The following is a 25,582-nucleotide window of genomic DNA, read 5'->3' as shown; positions in this document are numbered from 1 at the left end:
ACAATGTAAACGTTCATAAACTGAAAAGGACGGAAATAGAGACGTTCGTAAATCAAGGTTCCAGTGCAGGATTCCTTTGTCAGTATAGTGCATTAAGTCAGGCCAATTTAGAGCAGTAATTTAAAGCATGGGTGACATCGTTCAATCACTGTTCAGGGTAAACATGTTAGCATTCATTTTTGTCAATGACAAATCACTCAGCCGCTTTCAGTTGCATCCTTTAGAAAACATTGCTGTGTTAAGAGATGACAAATGACCAAACTGCACCAAAATCCACATATATCTTCTATGCTATGAATTTTTATGAGCTTGCGCTTCCAACTGTATATCCATCACACTTCAAGCATTTTCTGAAGATAGCAGCATAGCAAAATTTTTAAAGCGGCTTTTCACACGTTAGTGCATCAGGTAACATCCAGTCCATATTGTGCTCCAGGTAACACAAACAGGCTTGCCCACCATTTGTAATCCTCAAGTCAATTTGTGTGTTTATAGAGACACAGAGAGAGAGATAACTAACCATGGAAAGAAAAATAAAGACTCAAATTTAATAGGATTATCATTAATTTTAGTCTTTGGCTCTTTACTGGACCATCTGCATTTTAAAGAAACGTCTTGGAAAAAGCAACTGTAGTGTTTGGTTGTATCAAAGGGCTTTAGTTTCAGTATTCCCCCAACAGTTCAGGATTAGTCAGAAAGCAATATTATTGCCTCTTTCCAATTATTGTGTTGTTACACTCGAACTCTATGAACTCTGCAATCACACAAGCAACTTCCAAGGCTGTCAAAGGTCATGGGAGCAGAGAGCAATCGTGTTGTAAAAGCGGATAGTCTGAGTTGTACTTTCTACCGCAATCAGAGTAGTGGAGAAGAACACACCGCCTGGACATCGCATCCCGGAGCAGCTTCAGGCATGGGCTGGACGCCAAGTCGTAGGTGTAGGACCAAGCCTCAGCAGCGCCAACGGAAGACGTCCCCAACTTTGGATGTAGGGCTGTAAAAGCTGGATCATTGCTAATGGTTGCAAAACAAAGTTATTTAGATCTCTAGCTATAAGCTAATGCCAGCAAAGAAGACCCTGATGTTTAAGCGGATCGTCCGGGGTTCTATGTAGAATTCGCTACACATCGGATCGTCCGGGGTTCTATGTAGAATTTGCAACACCAACTAGCAGTAAGGAGGCTTGTAAGTCAAGTTTAAAACCTAACAACAAGCAGAGAGAGAGCTCAGATATCAAAATATTTGTAAATTGAGGAACAAGTGTAATTTGTAATCGATTGACAACCCGTAAAATAATAATTGTAAAAGCTGAATATAAATAAAACTACTCATTACTAAAAAAAAAAACACCTTTCCGACATATATTATGGAGAGAATTGAAACGTGTTTGCACACTGTCCCCTAGTGGTGTCTTATGGGTATTGCATTTCAAATTATTCCTTTGATGGTCACTTAGTTGAAGTCACGTATCACGAGGGTTTAAAATACTGGCTTCGTCTGACCTTCTAGACATATTTTTCCAAAACATTTTGGTTGAACTTTTGGGTTTACGTTTCCACAGTAGCAGAGGTGGGTAGAGTAGCCAGAAATTGTACTCAAGTAAGAGTACTGTTACTTTAGAGATTTATTACTCAAGTAAAAGTAAGGAGTAGTCACCCAAATATTTACTTGAGTAAAAGTAACAAGTATGTTGTGAAAAAACTACTCAAGTACTGAGTAACTGATGAGTAACATACACACACATATCATATACATATATATATATATATACATACACATACACACATATATATATATACACATACATATATATATATATATATATATACACACATTTATATATATATATATATATATATATATATATATATATATATATATATACACATATATATATATATACACAGTATATAATTTATATTTATTTATTTTGCCGTTTTTGTTTACATGTTAAAGGTGTTTTAATGAATATACATGCATGTTTAACACATATAGATTCCTTTCTTTCATGTTGACAAGAATATAAGTTGGTGTATTACCTGATTCTGATGACTTGCATTGATTGTAATCAGACAGCAGTGCTTAACGTCCACGTTTTCAAATGCAGGAGAAAAAAAGTTCCTCCTTTCTGTCTAATACCACATAAGTGGTTGGTTTTTGGTATCTTATTTGTCCAGCTTCCATATTCGTTTTCACACACTTTACAAGAAATACATTGGCGGCAAATTCCGTAGCTTGCTAGCTTGTTTGCGCTGGCTTTCGGAGACTCTTATTTTGAAAGCGCAGGCGCGATGGAGCGGCACTTTTATTGTGAAGACAGGAACTGTGCAGTCAGTCTTTAGGCTTTTGACGGGATGCAAAAGGGTCTTTTTTCCTTCACACTTTTGATTGATTGATTGAAACTTTTATTAGTAGATTGCACAGTACAGTATATATTCCGTACAATTGACCACTAAATGGTGACACCCCAATAAGTTTTTCAACTTGTTTAAGTCAGGTCATGTGACCGCCTGGCTCTGTTTGATTGGTCCAACGTCACCAGTGACTGCATCTGATTGGTGGAACGGAGTGAACGTCACCAGTGACTGTATTTGTTGAAACGCAGGCACTATGACAGACCAAAACAAACAAAGCGTGCATTAACAGATCGATTAAAATTAGTAGCGAGTAGCGAGCTGAATGTAGATAAAAGTAGCGGAGTAAAAGTAGCGGAGTAAAAGTAGCGTTTCTTCTCTATAAATATACTCAAGTAAAAGTAAAAGTATGTTGCATTAAAACTACTCTTAGAAGTACAATTTATCCCAAAAGTTACTCAAGTAGATGTAACGGAGTAAATGTAGCGCGTTACTACCCACCTCTGCACAGTAGTGCCTTTTAGGCCAAATTTTGACATTTGGTAAAAGTCCAGTAAGATTTATGACTTCATTAATTCACTTGTTTTTCACATCACTTATTCTGATGGATCCTTTCCCTGCTAATTTGAAGCATGTGGCAGAGTACACCATGAACTGATCTCTAGTCAGTTACATAGCCTATAGATACTTTCCAATATAAGATTTGAAAATGATTAATTAATTCATGTTGTTGTAAGGTATTGTTTATGTTGTTCAGAGCCACAAGTAAGCTAGAGCTTAACTCAACTGACTGGGCAGTATATGGGCTGATTCAATTTATTTCCACACTTAATTCTACCGAGAATCCACACACTGACATTATCATAAATTTATTAATTTAAATAATTCAACTTCTTCAAAATGTATTTGATATGTTTACAGGGTTAAACGTTTTATCCAGGTATGATTCAGTTTTCACAGAAAATACGACTGTTTGTTTGATTGTAATGATCCCATTATGTGTTTGTTTTTGGGATACAGAAAGCAGGTAATGAATCATTCATTTTGCAGGTTCAAGCATCGTGACAGATTGGTCAAGGCACATTTGTATCTATCTGTATGTATATCTGTGTCAATACGTGACAATAGACATACACTCTTTAGGCTCAGTTGAATCTATCCATAAATAGAGCCATGTTCACTACATTTTTCCAGATAGTTTTTTTGTAGAGCTTTACCATTTGATCTGAATAGATGACCTACATCATGTTCTGCTTGAACAGTTCATGGCCCTCAACTGACCTGCACGAGCATATGGTTACATAGCATGCTAGTAGTAATGGTTACAGTAGTCATTTAAAGGCCTACTGAAACCCACTACTACCGACCACGCAGTCTGATAGTTTATAAATCAATGATGAAATCTTAACATTGCAACACATGCCAATACTTACTAAAGTGCAATTTTAAATTTTGCGCGAAATATCCTGCTGAAAACGTCTCGGTATGATGAAGCCGGCACGTGACGTCACGGATTGTAGAGGACATTTTGGGACAGCATGGTGGCCAGCTATTAAGTCGTCTGTTTTCATTGCAAAATTCCACAGTATTCTGGACATCTGTATTGGTGAATCTTTTGCAATTTGTTCAATGAACAATGGAGACAGCAAAGAAGAAAGCTGCAGGTGGGAAGCGGTGTATTGTGGGCGGCTGCAGCAACACAAACACAGCCGGTGTTTCATTGTTTACATTCCCGAAAGATGACAGTCAAGCTTTACCATTGGCCTTTGGAGAACTGGGACAACAGAGACTCTTACCGGGAGGACTTTGAGTTGGATGCGCAGACGCGGTACCGTGAATACGCATGCAGCTGCGGCTTCCAAACATTTGATCGCTTGCCCGTACGTGTGTGCCGCTATGTGCATGTCACGTACGTAACTTTGGGGACTTTGGGGAAATATATGTGCTGTATGAACTTTGGGGAGGTGAACAGTACTTTGGGCTGTGGGATTGAGTGTGTTGTGCAGGTGTTTAAGTTGTATTGGCGGGTTATATGGTAGAGGTGTTTGTTATGCGGGATTAATTTGTGGCATATTAAATATAAGCCTGGTCGTGTTGTGGCTAATAGAGTATATATATGTCTTGTTTTTATTTATTGTTTTAGTCATTCCCAGCTGAATATCAGGTCCCACCTGCCTCTCACAGCATCTTCCCGATCTGAATCGCTCCCACTGCCCTATAGTCCTTCACTCTCACTTTCCTCATCCACAAATCTTTCATGGGGAAATCGTCGCTTTCTCGGTCCGAATCGCTCTCGCTGCTGGTGGCCATGATTGTAAACAATGTGCAGATGTGAGGAGCTCCACAACCTGTGACGTCACGCTACTTGTCTACTACTTCCGGTACAGGCAAGGCTTTTTTATCAGCGACCAAATGTTGCGAACTTTATCGTCGATGTTCTCTACTAAATAATTTCAGCAAAAATATGGCAATATCGCAAAATGATCAAGTATGACACATTATGGACCTGCTATCCCCGTTTAAATAAGAAAATCGTATTTCAGTAGGCCTTTTAAATGTGTATAAAGGTGATTGAATAAGAATAAAAAGGCTAGCATTTAAACATTTGCAAAAAAGTGAGTGAATAGTAAAACAAAAGTTAGGGTTAAGCGCTGGTGATTTTATATATGGATGGTTTCCTGTTGGCCCCACTATGGACTGGACTCTTACTATTATGTTGGATCCACTATGGACTGGACTCACATATGCGGTCCTCTCCAAGGTTTCTCATAGTCATTCACATCAACGTCCCACTGGGGTGAGTTTTTCCTTGCCCTTATGTGGGCTCTGTACCGAGGATGTTGTTGTGGCTTGTGCAGCCTTTTGAGACACTTGTGATTTAGGGCTATATAAATAAACATTGATTGATTGATTGATTGATTGAAAGTAAATGGATTTTAGAAAAAAAGTTTCCACTTTTAATAATTTTTTTTGCGAGTTTGGAGAAAAAAATACAAGGACTGGAAAAAATTACATAACAAAAATTGTATGGTTTAAAGGGGAATTGCACTTTTTTGGAATTTTGCCTATCGTTCACAATCATTATGAAAGACATGACGGCAGATGTAGCCAATGAGAGGTCCTCTATTCCGCCCATAAAATCTGACAAATAACCATTCAAAAAGCTTGTTGGATTACATTCTCAGCCATCTACATTCCAGGTGAGATGCATGATTTATGATCGACAATAAACTTACAGGAAGCAGGGAAGCGAGGAAACAGCAGACCACTCAATGATGTAAACATAGGGACACACGGTAGTGATCATGGCGCCACTATAAATAGTTCATCTGCGTTAGCGCTTATAATAACACTATTGCTAATACTTTCTTAATATACAAGTCACAAAATGTAAATTAAGTATTGGCGGTTTTTTAATGTTTTTTTTTATTGGATGTTATGGACTGAATAAAGGAGCTCCCGTTGGCAGCCAACCAACACAACATCCCAGTAAACTTCAAACCAGGCAACATCATGAGACAGAGACTAGTGCATCCTAAAGACTGGACACCGCTCACCTACAAAACAATCTGGTGTATGCTATCCAGTGTAATGATGAATGCACTGAATCATATATTGGGGAAACAAAACAACCACTAAGCAGACGCATGGCACAGCATAGAAGGGCAAACTCTTTAGGCCAAGACTCAGCGGTCTACCTGAACCTCGGGGTGAAACAGCACTCCTTTGATTCTGGACAGGGAGACGGATGGTATTGAAGAGGAGTGAGGAAAGCCATCTATGTCAAGGTTGAAAAAGCATCCCCAAACAGAGGAGGTGGCCTGTGACACCGCCTAGCTTCCACATACAACACTGTCCTTTCAACCATTCCTAAAAGACTCTGCAATTTAGCCTCCAACAAATAACAGGAGTTAGAAGCATTCTAGTCACAGAAGGTGACCAGAATGCCATTTGTGCCATTTGTTTACAACTGAATGGAATGCTTACGTGGGGATTCCGACTATATTAGACTTGAAGCAGTCGATCCACAACGATTGTTTTGCCACAAAATGCCTCAATGCTAATGAAGGGACATCGCACTTCAACGATTGTTGTTGACTTTGACAGTAGGATTGTTTGTTTGCATCTAAGCCGTTGTTTTTCCCACTACGATAGGGCGAAACCATCCTTGCCCGGAGTAGAAATATTTGGTGTTTTGGCCCAGCCACTAGAACAGATCTAAGTCTAATTCTATGAGGATGAACTAATGAAACCTACTCAGATGACAGGCGAAACGTCTTCTAAAACAATCCAAACAGTCCAGTTTCAATCTTTTAAATGCCCTGATACAAACAAATAATACTTTAAGTATAAGTGGATCAACACTTATAAATCAAATTGCTGAATTTAAGTAAAAAAGAACTCAAAGGCAATATAATGCTATTAAAATGAGAAAATAGTTTAGACATTTTAAAACCATAGTATACAACATTCTACTTTTAAAATAAGGAAAACAGTTCATCAACGTTCAATAGTAAAGACAATATAATACTATTAAAATTAGAAAAATAGCTCATAAACCTTTATTTAAACTAAAAACAGCCTAAATACACCCTGAAATCTAGCAAGAATACACTTACACTTCTCCCAAGAGTCCGTCGTGTGTCCAGCAACAATCATTCCGACAGGGCAGGCAGGTTCCCCCCAAAACCTGAGATCTTTTCCATTTATTTGAGAGGTCAGTTGAACAATTCCATTGTTTAGATTTTAGAGAGCAGAGCAAAAAGAGGCTACATGAAAGTCAAGAAAAGACAAAACAAGGAAGCGAGCAAGAGAGATAATGGAGAGGCATGAGTGGCAGAAAAAAAATACTTAAGCCTACTACACTACTGTATTTTATTGTTGGTCATTTTGATGGTACTTGCCGAGCCAAGTGTTTTCTGAGGTGGTACTTGGTGAAAAAAGTTTGAGAACCAATGTTATAAAACATTGCTTAACGTTGTCAACAAGTGCTGTGGTATATTTTTGCTGTTTGGGTTTGGCTTCAGAGCTGACACAAATATTTTGCAACAACATTTTCCATCATAGCTGAAGATTAGTTACTGTGCATTAATTTTCATGGTGGTTTATTAAATATAATTACTTGGCGTATCAGGCTCATAAAAGCATGTAAATGAGTAGAGTTCATTAGAGGCATTAGATGCATGACACCAAATAATGGAATGTAGCGTGGCTTGCCAGTGACACATGCAGTTGCAGAATCATTTGGATGCGCTATAGTTGCCTCCTTTCAAGATGGTAAAAATTAGCACCGAAATTACCTCTGTAAAATTGATAAAGTGTGTATAATGAACTGAAAAACAACAGTAATCCTCCTCCAAACACAGAGCCAATGTCGCAGCAGTAAACATTGTTCTGGAGCAAATGTTCCCTTAGAGCATTATAAGATAAATGAGGATATTTGGACATTTTGCTGTCATAGAGAAAATGAATATTTTATGTAGATGCCATTTATGCTTTGTTTGGGTCTGGTTTATATTTGTGCTGGTGTTTGTTTATGTTTGACCACTTGTGGGGGCAAAATATGAGTGCAAAATATAAACATTTATTTCATTTAGTAAAATCCATAATTAGTTGCGTTATTTAATTTTTCAGATTTACTCTGAGGTGTTCCTCATAGTTTGTTAGTTTTGCAAAGTATGTATGAAACAAGTAAATAATAGAAGGCTTTGTCAAAACCAAATTAGAGTAGAAGAAATATTTTGCAGCCCAGCTTGAAATCAATTAGTTTCTTCTGCAGTCTCACCACCATACTTGCCAACCTTGAGACCTCCTATTTGGGGAGGTGGGGGGAGGGGGGCGTTGGCTGGGGTGGGGCGGGGGCGTGGTTAAGAGGGGAGGAGTATATTTACAGCTAGAATTCACCGAGTCAAGTATTTCATATATATATATATATAAGAAATACTTGACTTTCAGTGAATTCTAGCTATATATATATATATATATATATATATATATATATATATATATATATATATATATATATATATATATATATATATATATATATCCATCCATTTTCTACCGCTTATTCCCTTTGGGGTCGCGGGGTGCGCTGGAGCCTTTCTCAACTACAATCGATATTTATATATATATATATATATATATATATATATATATATATATATATATATATATATATATATATATATATATATATAACTAAGAGAAATACTTGAATTTCAGTGTTCATTTATTTACACATATACACACACATAACACTCATCTACTCATTGTTGAGTTAAGGGTTGAATTGTCCATCCTTGTTCTATTCTCTGTCACTGTTTTTCTAACCATGCTGAACACCCTCTCTGATGATGCATTTTGCTTCGTCTCCTTGTTGTGTGCGCAGTTGTACACTGCACTCTCTAAAAGCCGTAGATGTTATTTTCACATATGCATGTACAGTAGATGGCACTATCGTCCTGTTTAAGAGTGTCACAACATTGCTGTTTACGGCAGACGAACTGCTTTACGGTAGACGAAAACATGACTGCTGTTGTTGTGTGTTGTTATCGCGCCGGGAGGACGTTAATGAAACTGCCTAACAATAAACCCACATAAGAAACCAAGAACTCGCCCTCGATCATTCTACAGTTATAACGTGAATGGGCAGGCACGCTGTTTATATTGTGGGGAATCGGACGTGAAAACAGGCTGTCGACACGTCACTCAGGTCCGCCTGAATTTCGGGAGAAAATTTGTCCTCGGAGGTTTTCGGGAGAGGCGCTGAATTTCGGGAGTCTCCCGGAAAATCCGGGAGGGTTGGCAAGTATGCTCACCACCAACGCTCAAACTGACACTTCAATATACAATACATCTATTTAAATATATACAATATTGAACCAAGTTTGAATTGATATTCAAATGTGTCAATAAGTGTGGATTGAAAATGTGGACGAAATACTATATAATCAGGAAGCGAGCAGATTTAAGAAGGCGTGTGTACGACACAATATGGTCAGTCCCACAGTTGCAATTATTTTACTGTAGTTGCGAATTACATTTACAGCTTACACGTTTAATGGTTGTGTGACTGCATGAGGAACACAAAATGCTCGTGTTTGAAATCAATGTTCCCCATTGAAATAAACTGAAATCCCATTATTCTGTTCTTGGTTCAAAAGTATTCTTCATCCCTCACAAAGTCTGCCTGATTAATGGTAGCGAACACAAAACATGCTCTGTTGACAGAAGTATAGGGATTATTGCTATGCGCTCTGTGAAATCAATGCACCCAGAAAAGAAGATTCGAGTCACCCGTTAAATGACCGGAATTCTGTAAATATTATGTTATGTTATCATATATGGGCCTGCATCCACGAAAAATATACGCCACACACACATATCCCACACCCCATTCAACGCAAATCCCTCATGAGTGATGGACGGCTGGGAAGCGCTTGAAGAGCTGCAGCCTGCCCTCCGTAGCATCCACTCCCTCCCCTGTGTTGCAAGTCTCGAGTTGTATGTTGTAATATGTATATATGCTTTGCTATGGAGGTTTTTTTTCCTAATCAAGATTGGGCCCCCTTAGGAACCTAGTCCAGATTGTAATTTTGTACTCATCCTCCCCCAGTGTTGATCTTTTTCACATCTTTTACGGAGCGCCTGGTGGCAACACACCCACTAATAGTGCACGCTATTTTTTAGATTGTACACGCTGTTTACCGCGTGGTGTTTGGATCTTAGTAAATCAGGCCTTTAGTTGGCTACACGAAAGCACTTTGGTCATAATTTTCCATTATTAGAAAAATTATAAAGGACTCAGAAGCAGAATTTGGCAACGTTTTGTATGACAGTGACTGGAAATCTGTATTGTACAAATAAATGATAGCACATCTTGCCCAAAGCTTAATCTAATACAGTTTAAGGTTGTCCTGCACAGGGTATGCTAATATTGCAGACACGTGTAATCGATGTTGGTTGACTCCCACAAACATGACATGCATCTTTCTGGACCTGTCCATGTCTGAAAGCCTACTGGACTAATATTTTTAAACATCTTGCAGATGCACTAAATTTGAAGTGGACGCCTTGCGCAGAATTGGCTATTTTTGGAATATTACCAAACCTTCAGAAAATTAAGCAGACTTTTTAGGTTTAATATCGCCTTTGCATCCTTACTAGCTTGTAGAAGGATTTTGTTGGTGTTGAAATCACGGTTTCCCCCCAAGGCCTCCCTGTGTCTTAAGGACCTCATACTTATATCTAGAGAAAATGCAATATAATCTGAGGGGTACACACAAACAATTTGACTTGACCTGTGGCTGTATGATTAGTTACATAGCTAAATAAAAGACACTATAGGACAAAAGTGACACTCACTGTTGACAATGAACCTTTTCACTCACCTCAACTCTCTTCGTTTTGTTTTGATTAAGTGACACTTCTCTGTACGTTGTTTTATAATACTAATTTCCATTATATTGAATAAATATTATCCTCTTCTTCCTCTCAGCACTGTCTTTCACTCTCACTTTCTTTGTTACAATGGTTGGAAAAACAAAGTCATGTCTTTCTACCTCTAGTTCTAGCCAAAGAGACACTGGATCTGTGGGATCTGAGCTGAGTATGTTGTTGTGGCTTGTGCAGCCCTTTGAGACATTTGTGATTAAGGGCTATATAAGTAAACTTTGATTGATTAATTGACTGATTGGATGTTTTGGTCAGATCTTACATGGTTTCCTGTGCATTAGCTATGCAAACAACAACACAGCCCAGGCTCTGAGCTGGGGCGCTCATAAGCCAAGGTTACTACTGTATTTTATAATATACACACTTTGTACTTTTATTCACACCCTTCAGTATGAGAAACACTGACACATATTTGTTTTTATTATCTGAATCTGTCATAATTTAAAAATAATTTTGTCTCTTGGCCTTCAAGTTAACTGGGAATCTTAGATTATGTAGGCTGCTGTGATTGACCGGCAACCAGTCCAGGCTGTACCATGCCTCCAGTGCCGGCCCAAGCCTCCATGGGGCCCTAAGCAAAATTTGATTTTGGGGCCCTCTATTTCTGCCAATAATATTGATTGTTGATCATTCACACACCTACTATAGACTCATTGCGGCTCTGGCAGTGTTGTTTACGTTATCCTATTGTCAGCCTGGCATGTCTTTACAAATGACATGTCATTTATAAAGATATGGGGGTGGCCCAGTTAAGAACATAAATAATACCAATGAATGAACGAATGATGTCCAGAGTGCCACATATGGTTCCTAATCTTAAAATGTAGAAAACATTCAGCTACAAGAGTGGCCTGGGGTTGAACAGTCCAAGTGATAAAGCTTTGTATTTACAGTAAAAGTGTCATCTTGTCTCGTCAGTCTTGTACATATTAGTCTTTAATTACTAGTTTATATTTTTAGTTAATTGTTCTTATTTAATTTTATTTGTACAAAGAGAGCGCAGTCTACTGAAGTTAAATTCATCAATAGTTTTCCCCTTTGAAAGACGCAAGGCAAATTCCTTCCATTTCACCATGTTGCTACAATGACCTTCACTGTTTTCATGCTGTTTCAGCAGTGCACCTATGTTGACCCAATCCCGCTGTCCCTCGGCTGCCTGTTTTAAGGACTTTTTGGAAAATAATTTGCAGCAAAAGCAATAGACTGCATCTTTACTTCTTGAATAAGTCAGCCAGCTACGCTTGACTTTTTCCCCATTGACTAGCTGTCTGTAGGTATAATGATAATGAAAACTTCGACCATCATGCCGTTTGGGGAATGAAAAGTTCTCCTTAATAGACAGTGGTCCTCTGATCACCTGCTCAGTCCTGTCTGCATCTGAGAGGAAAGAAGGCCACTCAGCTGGGTCAACTGGCGTTGCTGATGATCAGTGTTGGGACTAACGCGTTACAAAGTAACGCGTTACTGTAACGCCGTTAGTTTCGGCGGTAACTAGTAATCTAACGCGTTATTTTTTTATATTCAATAACTCAGTTACCGTTACTACATGATGCGTTACTGCGTTATTTTACGTTATTTTTTATGTAGTATCGGCTAGAAACTGAGGATCTGAGTGTGTTTTATTCCAGCGAAGCAGAGACGTGCTTCTGATTCTTCCTCTGCGCTCTCTGTGTGTGCGTGTGACCAGGGCCGGCCCGTGGCATAGGCCGTATAGGCAAATGCTAAGGGCGCCGTCCATCAGGGGGCGCCACGCCAGTGCCACAAATGTTGGAGAAAAAAAAAAAAAAAGAAGAAGTTGGTACTATTATTTCTAAATACAAAAAATAATCCCACGTTAATTAAAATGCAAAGTAAAGCCTATTTAATAGAAATATTATTTGTTACAACATTACACCCCCCCCCCCTCCTCCCCCCGCACGGTGCGCCCCCTCCCTTCCCGTATCATGACTCTTTTTGGACGTCACCACATCAAAAAATCAACACAAGATGCCAAAACTGTCAGGTGCCCAGGGAAGAAAAAAGAGAAAAGAAGAGGAGGAGAAACGAGAAAAGACAGAGGTAGCAGGTAGGTAACGTTAGCCTACATGAAATTATTTGTCTGTTACAGAATGTGATAGTAACCTGGCTTTTTAGCATTAAGCTAATGTTACATGATTCGGCAATTGCTAATCAATAAATAGCTAGTTCTGTTTTAACGTCGGGTTAATATTGTGGAGGGGGCTAAATTGTTATGGAAAATAATAATGTAACGTTAGGTAATTACAGTACTCCCACCTTACATTCCTCAGGGACATTTCTTTCTTTCTTTAGTTTATTTCGAACATGAACACACTTACATCATAATACATCACACAATTTCATATCATTTCATTTTACATCATGCCCGAAAAGGAGTAGGAAGAAGCAAAGCTTATTTAATCCTACCCCTTTCCCACTTCAAAGCATTTACAAATATATAGAATCATTTACTGACCTTTTTATATAATAAAATAACATCTATGAATTAGTATACAACAGTTTTGTAATATGTAATTAATTAATTAATTCAGTCATTATTAACATACTGAGATGAAGAATATCTTATTTTCAATAAGGTTGAAAGTATTTCTCATAATTCTTCTTCTTTGTACTCTGTAAGCACTATTATTTTGAACAACCTCTTAAACTGGATCATATCAGTACAATTTTTAACTTCTTTACTTAATCCATTCCATAATTTAATTCCACATACTGATATGCTAAAAGTTCTAAGTGTTGTACGTGCATATAAATGTTTGTATTAGATCTTTTAAGCAGGTGTTTTTTGTTTACATTGTTATTGCCTTCTGGTTAGCTAATGTTTGCCCTGCAGGTAATCGTCACTTTTCCACCCCTTTATATATTAGGTATAGTTGTAAGTAAAAAAAAAAGGTCAAAGACAAAGCTATTCGGGTTCTTGTGAGTATATACACTTCACTGCCAGATTGGTTAGGGCCGGGCCTGCGTGTGTCTGAGTGTGGGAAGGGGAGGGGAGGGGAGGGGAGGGGAGGGGGGTGCGCAATACAACCGTTGGCCAACAAAAAAGTAACCACAGAACACTATACGCCTATACGGTATAGTGTTCTGTGGTTACTTTTTGGTTGGCCAAGCGGACGTGACGACAGGCTGTCCCCACTCAGATCCGCACAGACCGGGAGGGGGCGTGCCTTAAGTCCGGCTGGAAATCGGCAGAAATTTGGAGAATGGTTGTCCAAGGGAGAGGCAGTGAAATTCGGGAGGGTTGGCAAGTATGAGATATTCTCACTTCTTTTCTTTTGTCGAGCACAAAGAAAAGAACATTTTAGTTAAATGTAAGTTGCGTCTTGGATCAAAGATCCCGTCTACTGCCCAAAACAACAATTCAAATCTGCCTGGTTAGGCTCTGTGTATGTCACGTGTGCCTTCCTTAGGTGAAGCCAGCTTTACAGCTATGTTGTTGATTGATTGATTGATTGATTGAAACTTGTATTAGTAGATTGCACAGTACAGTACATATTCCGTACAATTGACCACTAAATGGTAACACCCAAATAAGTTTTTTAACTTGTTTAAGTCGGGGTCCAGATACAGATATATACTATCAAATATATACTAACATCATAATACAGTCATCACACAAGATAATCATCAGGGTATATACATTGAATTATTTACATTATTTACAATCCGGGGTGTGGGATAGGTTTGGTTGGTATCAACACTTCAGTCATCAACAATTGCATCATCAGAGAAATGGACATTGAAACAGTGTAGGACTGACTTGGTAGGATATGTACAGCAAGTAGTGGACACAGAGAGAGAGATCAGAAAGTATAAGAAAAAGTGTCTACATTTGATTATTTACAATCTGAAGAGGTATTATGTGGAAGGGAGGGTGTTAGTTTAGGGTTGTAGTTGCCTGGAGGTGTTCTTTTAGTGCGGTTTTGAAGGAGGATAGAGATGCCCTTTCTTTTACACCTGTTGGGAGTGCATTCCATATTGAAGTGGCATAGAAAGAGAATGAGTTAAGACCTTTATTAGTTCGGAATCTGGGTTTAACGTGGTTAGTGTTAGTGTTAGTGTTACTATGCTGTTTGTTACTTATGTATGTTATGTTGCAGCTATTTAAAATAGTTTTGTCAATTTGTTCTGGCCTGAAATAAATTGGCCCTTTGAAACATATCTTTGTCTTTGTGTGTTGTATGTAGAGCACATTGCTTAGCAGAGTTCAGTGATGCAAATGTATGTCAAGTTGATCAACAGATTATATTATTCTCCAGTGCAATAACAGTACTAAAATGAAGGCTAAAAGGGCATTAATGGGAGCTTTAAAAAAAAAGAAGTAGAAGAAGTAACTAAATAGTTACTTTTCACAGTAACGCATTACTTTTTGGTGTAAGTAACTGAGTTAGTAACTGAGTTACTTTTGAAATAAAGTAACTAGTAACTGTAACTAGTTACTGTTTTTCAGTAACTAACCCAACACTGCTGATGATGGTCCATGGTGTGAAGGGGACGTTGTGGTGGAAGTTGCTGAGGAAGTGACCAAAGAAAGACAATGACTAAAAAAGAAGGACCTATCATTAAATTGCACTGTTGGACATAATTATTAATCTCAGAATGTTCTGCAGTACAATGAGCAATTATAAAGGGTGTTTTGCAGTTAACGTACTAGATAAATCAGCTGTGGTTTCAGACATGGAGGGGACAGTGGGCACAGAGGATGGAGGTGTGTGAGAGAGCACTGTAGAGGATAGAGATGGACCTAAGATGAAATACATACATACATACATATAGGCACACATATTAATGAGATACTTTGACTATATTAATTTCCCTTCAGGTGTAATGTTTATACTAAGAAATTAAATGTATACTGTATGGTGACAGTCTTTTCCTCACCTGATTCATCACTCACAGTTGAGCCTGAGGATGTGGACTGGCTCTGGGCTGATTCTGTGCCTCCAAAGTATTTTAACAATGCTCCTGGGGAAGTTTCACATAACTTATGAGTTGATGTAAAAAATAATGTTTATTTTACTCACATAAATTACCGTGCTCTGCTGCAAACAATTTGTGCAAACAACATATCTCACTAGTAACCTGATGCTAAAAACATATTGCTAGCACCGCGCTAGCTAGCTAACGTCACCTAGCTAAAGCTAATTACAGCTACAAATCTCTTTGATAAACTTTTTATTACCAAGTCATGCAAACATACCTTTATCATGGCATTTTTTCTCCTCTTCCACTTTCTTCTTCTTCCTTTTTTCTGCACCTGAAGGATATGTCCTTTTTTGTGACATGGTTTTGCCTCTATCTGCGCTTTTGAAGCCCAGTGCGCACTGGCATTGCACGGCAGGCGGCAAACGTCACAGGTGCAGCAGAGGCAGCTTTACATTTAAAGAGAGGCAGGAAGAATCCTATGGCGTCACATTAGTGCCAAAAATCCGAGCGCATAAAAACTGTTATCGCGCGCTGATTCGCCACTTCGTGCGCGTGCGTGGTGACTTTTTGTGCGCGCGCGGTGCCTTTCTGTTTTTATCCACTTCTTCCTCCGTAAATCTTGATACATATTGACAATGACCCGCCCTACTATACTTCTGATTGGCTCTGGCATTTTTCAGCATTTTTCGCCTGACCAATCAGAAAGAAGGGGCTGTCTAAGCATACACGCCCCCAAAGTGCCAAAAAGAAACATGACAGCGCGAGGAGAGATGCCAGGAGTACACAGAGAGCGTGCAGAAAGGCATCTCTCCTCGCGCTGTCATGTTTCTTTTTGGCACTTTGGGGGCGTATAGTATAGTAGGGCGGGTCATTGTCAATATGTATCAAGATTTACGGAGGAAGAAGTGGATAAAAAAATGTCGCGCGCCGATGAAGGTTATTTCATACCACATAAACACAGTACAGGGTAATACAAAATGTGACCCAAATAAATAATAAGACAATAAACACCATAATCACATCTTTCAGCCAGAACTGGTCCACCAGCAATAACATCCAACCATAACATTATTTTATATTTTCACTTCTTCTTGAACATTTGTTTTCTAATTTATGGAATTTCTTTTGATTCAGCCATACAATTAATGAAATAATCTTTGAATTTTGTTTTTAAAATGTTAAAAATAGCTTTTAATAATGTATTCTGAAACAGTTTAAAAATAATCAGAGAACTGACTAACACTGACCCTACACAACTATGTTGCACAATTAAGTCATTTTTTTTTAAACCAAAAGAGGTCATTTCAACAGGTACAGCATCCTATGTCACATCTACATGTAATAAGATTTGTAACAAGGCAAACCGTTTGTAAATTGGTCGAAAATCGAGCAAGTTATGGTAATGTAATTAGTACATGTACCATTGACATCAATGTAATGATTGAGGCTAGATGTCCGAGGTAAGATGGCTACAACGTTGCTACGCTGGAGAATGATTGGTCATATGAAAAATGCTCAGAGCCAATCAGAAAGGAGGGGCCATCTAAGCATACCCGCCCCCAAAGTGCCAAAAAGAAACATGACAGCGTGAGGAGAGATGCCAGGAGTACACAGAGAGCGCGCAGAAAGGCGTCGCACGCGCGCAGAAAGGCATCGCACGCGCGCAGAAAGGCACCGCGCGCGCGCAAAAAGGCACCGCGCGCGCACAAAAAGTCACCACGAGCACGCAAAAGGGTGTCGCGCGCGCGCACGAAGTGGAGAATCAGCGCGCAATAACAGTTTTTATGCGCTCGGATTTTTGGCACTAATGTGACGCCATAGAATCACTAGGCCTAGATCAGCAGCACTCTGTTGACCTAAAATTGTGTTTTTGTACAATAATATATCTTTGATCATTTAGAAATCATCAGTCAGACTCGTACATGCAAAAAATAAAAAATAAGAATTTTTTGTTAATTGCTTTTGGGGGCCCCCTGGTGGCCGCGGGGCCCTAAGCAAGCGCTTAGTATGCTTATGCCTTGGGCCGGCTCTGCATGCCTCCCTTGAATTCCAAAGCCAGCTGGGATTGACTCCAGCTCAACCAAGAACCTGAACAGGAGAACTAGTAGAACATTAATCATTCTCATTGTGTGATCATGACGCAGATTGAATAAGAACACGTCTTATTCGGCCAGTCAAGAGTATGCTTGAATGCCTTTTTAATAACAATGATGATTCACCTTCCGACTAAATTGTCTTGAAAGGAGTCTTCATTCATGAGGTACTCCTTTCATTTAGCAAATCATTGCTCCTCTAAAAGGAAGTCTGTTTATCTAACACATTATTTATCACTGATTTTTGAAGCGAGTAATATTAATATTGACACCCTGATTATTATGCCTAAGGGGTAGAAGACACAGTGACTTGGTCAAAAAGGAGTCACAACACTAGAGGGCTACCGCGGTGGGGACGTGGAAACACATTAACCTCCTTTATCATTAGGGTCAAGGGTCCCTCAGGCAATTAGATTTTCTGGGGACGTTATGCATTATTGATCGGTGTTCTCTTAAGCGAAAGCAGCCCTCTGGGTGTTTGGTTGACAAGGCTTTTAGCAATTGATTAGTCATTTCAAAATAGGTGTTTTTTAATCCTTATAAATAATACCTGGCCTGATCTATCTTTGTGGTTTAGCACAACAGACATTAGAATGCTACTTCCACTTACAAGTGGCCAAGTGTTTTTTGGATACAAACTGTCTCTTAGCCAATTGTTTTGTATTTGGCTGCGAGCAAAGAAAGAGAGTTACGAGTCTTGCTCATTTTCGTTGCGAATGTCACAGTTACCCCGTAAGATCCAACCAAAATGGAGTGGCGTGGCTCAGATGATAGAATGGCTGTCAAGAAACTTGAGTGTTTCTGGTACATATCCAGCTTCCGCCATCCTAGTCACTGCCGTTGTGTCTTGGGTCAAGACACGACAATGTAAATAAATATTTGGTGGTGGCTGCAGAGGCCGTAGGCGCAAATTGGCAGCCATGTTTCCATCAGTCTACCCCAGGGCAGCTGTGGCTACAGATAGCTTAGCACAATCAATCATTTCTGAAAATTTACAAAGCCGATAAACTTGTGCAGCCATTGATAATCCAATATGCTGATAGAGAAGTTTATCAAGCCGAGTGCAATGATGAACACAAAGCTTCTGCATGTTAACTATGTTGATCGAGTCAAGCATATGGAAGTCACTAAACTCAGCGTGGGATGTGTTGCAGAGTTAATGACAGGCTGATATGGGAGTTTGGGCTGATTTGAAAAGGTTCCAACCAAATGTCTTCTTATAAGAAATGTATCTGTACAGGATTGAAGGGTCTTCCTCAATAGCAGAAATAAGCACATCAAAACATTCTGCTGGCCTGAAAAGACATGTTCTTTCAGCAAACTGTCAGCATCAGATTTATTCCAGAACTTTAACCCAGGATTTGAAAGGTTAGCTAAATTCTACCACAAATGTTAAGAGTGCATTCTATCTATTAGAGCTAGTAAAACTATATCTTTGTACAAGTTCAAGCCTCAATCGAGAGCAAATTTACCAATTAACACGGAGGTTATGGTGGAGAACGTCAGAGCATGTATTGATTTCCAGCAGGTCATTCGTGATCATGTGCTCAGTGTTGGAGGGCTGTTTAACAACTCGTCTCTACAGCATAAGCTGACGCATCATATATACCTTAATGACTAAAAATACATCGCACAAAAGAGGAAAGAACTGAAGAGCAGATAAAAGCCAAAAAGAAGAGAATGTAGGATAAAAGGATTGTTCTGAAGTCTGTTGATTGTTATACAGATAAAGCTGAGTCAAAAGGAAAACTAAGCTTTGTCTCAAAGTCCAATAAGCCTTCAAAGAGTGACTAAAGAAAATGAAATAAGTCTACAGACTTTGGAATTACCGTATTTTCCGAACCATAAGCCGCCCTGGGTTATAAGCCGCGCCTTCAATGAACGGCATATTTGAAAACTTTGTCCACCTATAAGACGCCCCGTGTTATAAGCCGCATCTAACTGCGCTAAAGGAATGTCAAAAAAACAGTCAGATAGGTCAGTCAAACTTTAATAATATATTAAAAACCAGCGTGATGTGGGCGCGCATGGAGTCGTATATCAACATGGACGGAGCTGCGTGAAAAAAGCCACCCGGCCTCTTCGCGTAAACTTCCCTTAACCACTCGCTCATCTTTTCTTCATCCATCCATCCCTTCGAGTTAGCTTTTATGATGACGCCGGCTGGAAAGGTCTCTTTTGGCAAGGTCTTCCTTTTGAATATCACCATGGGTGGAAGTTTCTGGCCATTAGCATGGCAAGCTAGAACCACAGTGAAGGATGACTTCTCATTCCCTGTGGTGCGAATATTCACCGTACGGGCTCCCGTTGTATCCACAGTGCGGTTCACAGGAATATCAAAAGTCAGTGGAACCTCGTCCATGTTGATAATGTTCTCTGGCCGGATCTTTTTTTCAGCTATCTTGTTTTTACAATATGCACGGAAAGTAGCCAGCTTTTCTTGAAAGTCTTTAGGCAGTTGCTGTGAAATAGTAGTCCGTGTGCGGATGGAGAGATTGCGTCTTTTCATGAACCGGAAACCTGTCGCTTAGTAGGAGCCATTTTGTGGTCTTTACAGATGTAAACACACAAAGGAAATGAAACGTAATATCCGCGCGCTTCTTCTTCTTCTACGGGGGCGGGTGGTTGTTTACAGTAGAAGAAGAAGCGCTTCCTCTTCTATGGGGGCGGGTGCTTACCTTGGCGGTTGCTTGCGTAGAAGAAGAAGCACTTCCTCTTCTACGGGGAAAAAAGATGGCGGCTGTTTACCGTAGTTGCGAGACCGAAAGTTTATGAAAATGAATCTTAATATTAATCCATATATAAAGCGCACCGGGTTATAAGCCGCACTGTCAGCTTTTGAGTAAATTTGTGGTTTTTAGGTGCGGCTAATAGTGCGGAAAATACGGTACATCCAACTGACAAACTCAGAGAACTGAAAGACAGCCACTAAAAGGCAATACTCTATCTGGCATATAGTTGAATTCCTATACAGCTATAATAAAAAGTAATTCAGTTTAGGTTACTATTCCAAGTATACTAGCACAGTCAAACCATTAAAATATGCATTCGCGATTAATCACATGGTTAACTCAAAATGAATATAAATATAATTGTTCATCATTTATAAGTGTACCCTAGAAAAATATTATTTTAATACCGTGACTGGACAATTAGTTTGCTTTAATGAAATGTTTAGGCTTTTTCTAAACAGCTCAACACAAAAAGGACATAAACATGCTGTTAATGATTACCTGAGCTGTCTTGCCAGATTTTGTATTTTGTAGGAATATAGAATTTGTATTCCGGCTGTAGGAGCACTTGCATTCAGAGGAGGAGTTACACTACGTTTAGATACCAGTTCCACGCGTTAATAACACAAAATGTGGATTGTTGCGATAATGGTTTGATTGTCAAAGAAGTTTGGTAATGTAAAATGTGGTATTTCTACCTGGATAAACGCTTCTGATATTCTGTACATTACATGTTGTACAAGTTAATGGTCTTCATATCTGTGCATGACAATGTTATAACCTTCTCTATTTATTAGTAAAATGTAATATTCAGCCTGCAAAACATTCTGTGATTGAAGACTATGAGAATAACAGGGGCAATTTTAGTGTTGCCATTTAGCCTCAGTGCACAAATAAATAACTGCATGGTATTAGTAGAAAACATCCTTATATACAAGTGAAACACAACATGTATTTATTCAGAAGCTCCTCAAACCCACAAAACATGAAGCAATTGTGATGGAAATAAAAGTTGCTAAACTTCACAATTAAATTACATTAAAAAACATTTTTGACAAAGTATGATCGTAACGCAAGACATTTTTTCATTTCGGTAAGTAGTTAGACTAAGGGTGTAACGGTACGTGTTTTTGTATTGAACCGTTTCGGTACGGAGGTGTCGGTTCAGTTTGGAGGTGTAGCGAACGAGTACACATGCTAGCAGCGACCGGGCTAGGACAACATGTAAAAGCCAGAGCTGGAAGACCCTCTTGCCTCGTTAAGCTCTCCCGTTTGGGAACACTTTGGCTGCTCGATACAACAATGGAGGACGGAGGTTTGCCGACATTGTTCAGCAGCTGCTTCTGACAACACGTCAAATATGTGTTGCACTTTCCCTGCTTCCGGCTCCCAGACCGTAGTCGAGGAGCGCAGGGGAGACACTCCTCCAGGGCCAATGTATTCTCGGGGGCAACACCCTTCACTCTACCCGGCAGTGGGTCTCCACAGCTCCGGACTCCAGGGTAAATGACGAGTCCGGCGATTAGTTGCAAATCGTGGCTTTATTGAGGTCTTGCCAATCCAACAAAACACTAGCCACTCCCCCACTCATGCTACCGCTCCCTCACCTCGCTCGCCCACACACTCACCTCACATGCTGTCACATATTAAAGGGCCACACACACACACACATACGCTACTCTCATAACACAATGCTAACCCATTTGAAGCGTCACCACCACATTCAAGCAGCCTCTCCTCGGCGAGTCAGGCAGGGCTAAAGCAATAACAAATGTTTTTATAGCAGCAGATATAAGTCCATATTGCATTAAAAACTAGATTTTGACCCACTTCTATGGTGGAAAAACAATGAGCCCATATATCCTCTTGCTGCCAAGTTAGCCAGGCTGGGGGGGGGGAAGAAAAGTTAATCTGAGGCTGAGTTGACTTGAAACTGTTTAATGTTGCACTATGTATATGTAGAAGAAACGTTTTGTCATTTTATTTAATCTGAGCAACAACTTAAGACAGTTTAATGTTGATTAACATGGACCCCGACTTAAAGAAGTTGAAAAACTTATTGGGGTGTTACCATTTAGTGGTCAATTGTACGGAATATGTACTGTACTGTGCAATCTACTAATAAAAGTCTCAATCATCCATCCATCCATCCATCCATCTTCTTCCGCTTATCCGAGGTCGGGTCGCGGGGGCAGCAGCCTAAGCAGGGAAGCCCAGACTTCCCTCTCCCCAGCCACTTCGTCCAGCTCCTCCCGGGGGATCCCGAGGCGTTCCCAGGCCAGCCGGGAGACATAGTCTTCCCAACGTGTCCTGGGTCTTCCTCGTGGCCTCCTACCGGTCGGACATGCCCTAAACACCTCCTTAGGGAGGCGCTCGGGTGGCATCCTGACCAGATGCCCGAACCACCTCATCTGGCTCCTCTCGATGTGGAGGAGCAGCGGCTTTACTTTGAGCTCCCCCCGGATGACAGAGCTTCTCACCCTATCTCTAAGGGAGAGCCCCGCCACCCGGCGGAGGAAACTCATTTCGGCCGCTTGTACCCGTGATCTTGTCCTTTCGGTCATAACCCAAAGCTCATGACCATAGGTGAGGATGGGAACGTAGATCGACCGGTAAATTGAGAGCTTTGTCTTCCGGCTCAGCTCCTTCTTCACCACAACGGATCGATACAGCGTCCGCATTACTGAAGACGCCGCACCGATCCGCCTGTCGATCTCACGATCCACTCTTCCCTCACTCGTGAACAAGACTCCGAGGTACTTGAACTCCTCCACTTGGGGCAAGATCTCCTCCCCAAAAAAGCACTTTATACAGTATGTAGAAAGGTTTTGTTAAGAAACCATTTTGAGCCTTATCTTATTTAGTTTTTATTTTATATATGTTGACCACATTAACCCTGGCAATGGACCATGTGTGTATGTGTATGTTATGCCATTGCTTACAAATTTGGTAAATAAATAAACAAACAATGTATATTTTGTTGTTTTCTTACTGTACCGAAAATGAACCAAACCGTGACCTCTAAACCGAGGTACGTACCAAACCGAAATTTTTGTGTACCGTTACACCCCTAAGTTAGACCCAATGTAATGCGTAGCGCTATTATTGTGAAGCTGAGAGTGTGTGATTGGTTTGAGAAGGTGTCTTAATGGTGTGAAAATCTGTGTCTGACTCCAGATTTCCTGCCCAACGTCTTTCCTTTTTGTTCAGCTTTCATGCCATCTTACTAAAACAATTACAGTAACATTCTACATTTTGTGTTATTAATGCATTAAACTAATCCAAACACTGATGTTAATCTCAATTTACCTCTCTGAATTGATTTACGTGGACCCCGACTTAAACAAGTTGAAAAACTTATTTGGGTGTTACCATTTAGTGGTCAATTGAACGGAATATGTACTGTACTGTGCAATCTACTAATAAAGGTTTCAATCAATCAATCAAAAAGCACGCTCGGCAACTGGCTGTTGCTCCAATGTGACATATCACAGCGTTTGTGTTTGTGCACAAAAAATGGTTTTGTCTTTTTGGTAGAACAACTTGTCATCGCTATAAACTTGGTATTTCCATAATGCACCTATTTCTTTGTGCATTTCTGCTTGCTTTTTTCTTGCTTGTGTCTCATATATATATATATATATATATATATATATATATATATATATATATATATACATACACATTAGGTCAGGAAAAAACACAAGAGGCTATATCATCCCTACAAGCCTGTTTCGCAGGTTTCCCTGGTCATCAGGGGATTTTATTGACAAGCGGCAGAGAAACCTGCGAAACAGGCTTGTAGGGATGATATAGCCTCTTGTGTTTTTTCCTGACCTAACGTATATTCCGCTCTCTAATGCATTGAGCACTGTATAACGAAAAAACCACAGAAACTTCGACTATATATATATATATATATATATATATATATATATATATATATATATATATATAGTTAAAGCTGTTAACGTTAACGCATGTGATTTAAAAATTTTTTTTTAAATGATCGCATAAACATAAATGAATCAAAATTAATCACACCATTTGTTATGACCGCACGTATTTGTTATGACCGCACGTCAACCCGGAAGTCGGAGCCTATTGTTATACGATGAAAAGATGAGGGATGAAAGGTGGCCAATTTTGTCGGCTGTGGCTATCAAACTGGATACAAGAGCTTGAAAAGCGCTGCCTCCATACGGCAAATGAAACTGTTCTGGGGTCCCAAACTTTGCCATTCTTTGGTGAGTGTCGGTGTGTAGTCCTTAACTCTGACATCATGTCATGTTCATGAGGAAGCGGAGTTTGTTTCATACGTGACTCTCCTCAGCCGTCTCCACTTCAACACACATGAACTAACTCGGCTAACATTAGCAGATCTGGTGACGCACGTCACGTGACCTACGGTGGCCTAGGATGGACAAACAAGACAATTCTCACAGCAGACCACAACTCTTTATTCACGAACATTCCCACAGTTAATGAATATATTGATATAATGAATATTAATATATATCCATCCATCCATCTATGGATAGATGGATGGATATATATATATATATATATATATATATATATATATATATATATATATATATATATATATATATATATATATATATATATATATATATATATATTTTATATATATATATATATATATATATATATATATATATATACGGCTAGCACCAGTCGCTGCACCACGGCGAGCACCAGTCGCGGCACCACGGCAAGCACCGTCTGCTGCACTATGGCAAGCACCGTCTGCTGTTTCCACGCCTGCCTCGACGACGTCTGCTGCTTCCACGCCTGTGGCCGTTCCCTGGTCGCCCGCCTCGCCAAGTGCAGCGACGCTCAACGAGTCGCCGCCACCTGAGTCTGCCTCGCTCGTTGCGGGGACACTTGGTCTGGCGACCAACCGCCAAGTCCCCCCTCCGCCCTCCCATGACTCTTGACCTTACCGTGTTTTTTTGGGGGGGACTTCTGGAATCTGTCC

General features: G+C 39.7%; 1 long non-coding RNA gene across 1 annotated transcript; it reads right to left on the bottom strand.

Moving 5' to 3' along the window:
- Positions 1 to 15,295: 15,295 nt before the first annotated feature.
- Positions 15,296 to 16,090, bottom strand: LOC140678973 (uncharacterized). Its single transcript, XR_012050557.1, has 3 exons — positions 15,711 to 16,090; positions 15,481 to 15,573; positions 15,296 to 15,341 (listed from the first exon to the last, which is right to left on the bottom strand). It is a non-coding gene; the product is annotated as an uncharacterized lncRNA (long non-coding RNA).
- Between the last annotated feature and the right edge of the window lie 9,492 nt (positions 16,091 to 25,582).

The sequence above is a fragment of the Nerophis lumbriciformis genome, linkage group LG08 (genome assembly GCF_033978685.3).
Source record: "Nerophis lumbriciformis linkage group LG08, RoL_Nlum_v2.1, whole genome shotgun sequence".
NCBI lineage: Eukaryota > Metazoa > Chordata > Actinopteri > Syngnathiformes > Syngnathidae > Nerophis > Nerophis lumbriciformis.
This window is presented reverse-complemented; position numbering and strand designations above follow the sequence as displayed.